At 52.5% G+C, this 1,502-nt stretch overlaps 1 protein-coding gene across 3 annotated transcripts in view; it reads right to left on the bottom strand.

Annotated features, from left to right (window-relative positions):
* Window positions 1–168, bottom strand: part of PGPEP1 (pyroglutamyl-peptidase I) — a 29,839-nt gene extending 29,671 nt beyond the window's left edge. For 2 of the 3 annotated variants that reach the window (XM_011990297.1, XM_011990306.1), the window contains exon 1: window positions 116–168. The gene's annotated coding sequence lies outside the window, so the exon portion shown is untranslated. The remainder of the gene's footprint in view (window positions 1–115) is intronic. The other variant, XM_011990299.1, reaches the window with a different exon arrangement.
* Window positions 169–1,502: the final 1,334 nt, after the last annotated feature.

Below are 1,502 nucleotides of genomic sequence, written 5' to 3'. Positions count from 1 at the left end.
AAAAAAAAAAAAAAAAAAGTTTTGTTGAAAGGAGACTTTCTGGGATGCCATAACTTTCTGCGGCGGGGGAGTGCCCAGTTCCAAGCCTGACTCCCACCCTCCGGATCTAAGTTACCTGAACTGCAATCCAACTGGCGTTCACAGTGTGTTCCCCAAAAGGGCCAAATCCTGAAAAAACAGGAAAAGCAATATATTACCCAAGAGTGGCCCTTCCCAGTCTTCCCCTGGCCGCTACTCCCACCTGGAGAAGCAAGCAAGGAGCTTCAGGGCACAGCTGCCAGGGACAACATTGCAGGCCTGGTCCTGAGTTCTGGGAGCACCTGGAGGCCCGTCAGAGCTGCCGTCCTGCACCTGTCCACTCTGAAGTCAACGGGTCCCTTCCTGTCTTCACCTCTGCCGGCCCCTCCTGCTCAGCCAGGATTCAGAGGTCTCTTCTGCCTCCGAAAAGGTTGTCCTGATCCTGTCTCCACTTCCTCTGTTCCCCTTGACCCAACCTAAAATTATTGTGTCACTGTCCCGAAATGCCCTGAATTGGCACCAAATGAGGAATGAGCCCTATAGGCTGTCTAGATTTCACCTTGTCACCCTCCTCACTGCTAGCTCAAACTCCAGGCCCCCCTTTCCAAAACACGACAGTCGCCCAAGGCTGTGCTAAGTGATCTTCCTGGCATTCCACCTGGCCACACCCCCTTTGAGGCGAGGGTTTTTCCTGGGCCCAGTTTCCAGGAGCAGGGACTGAGGCACAGAGAGGTGAAGCTAGCTGCCCAAGGTCACACAGCAAGAAGGTGAAAGAGCTGGGATTCAAATCCAGACCTGGGGCCGGGTGTGGTGACTCACACCTGTAATCCCAGCACTTTGGGAGGCCGAGGCGGGCAGATCACCTGAGGTCAGGAGTTCGAGACCAGCCTGGCTAACATGGTGAAATCCTGTTTCTACTAAAAATACAAAAAATTAGCCAGCTGTGGTGATACATGCCCGTAATTCCAGCTACTCAGGAGGCTGAGGCAGGAGAATTGCTTGAACCCGGGAGGCGGAGGTTGCAGTGAGCCGAGATCGCGCCATTGCACTCCAGCTTGGGCAACAAGAGCAAAACTCCGTCTCAAAACAAAACAAAACAAAACAAAACAATATACGGTCCATCTGGGCCAGTGATCCCACAGGATATAAATGCTATGCAGAAATGCTGTAGCCTGGGATAGCAGGTAGGGGCTGTGGCTCAGAAGGGGACCTCCTAACTCTATCCTTCTGTACAGCCGAAGTTTGAGTCCCAGCTCAGCCCCTTACAAACTGGATGACCTCTGTGAGCCTCAGTTTCCCTTTCTGCAAAATGGAGACAGTCAAGATGTAATCAGCTCATTCAAAAAGTGCTGGAATAAATAACCAGATCAAGGAAGGCTGGAGGGGGTGGGGGCAGTGACCCTCCTCCCAATTACACACACCTGTTAAGCAGGTGTCTGGTTTCTTCCCTCTTCCCTGAATCTCCAGGATCAGCCTCAACCTCC

This window comes from Mandrillus leucophaeus, unplaced genomic scaffold, assembly GCF_000951045.1.
Source record: "Mandrillus leucophaeus isolate KB7577 unplaced genomic scaffold, Mleu.le_1.0 Scaffold11, whole genome shotgun sequence".
Lineage (NCBI taxonomy): Eukaryota > Metazoa > Chordata > Mammalia > Primates > Cercopithecidae > Mandrillus > Mandrillus leucophaeus.
The sequence above is the reverse complement of the archived record's forward strand: the minus strand, read 5'-3'. Positions and strand labels throughout refer to the sequence as shown.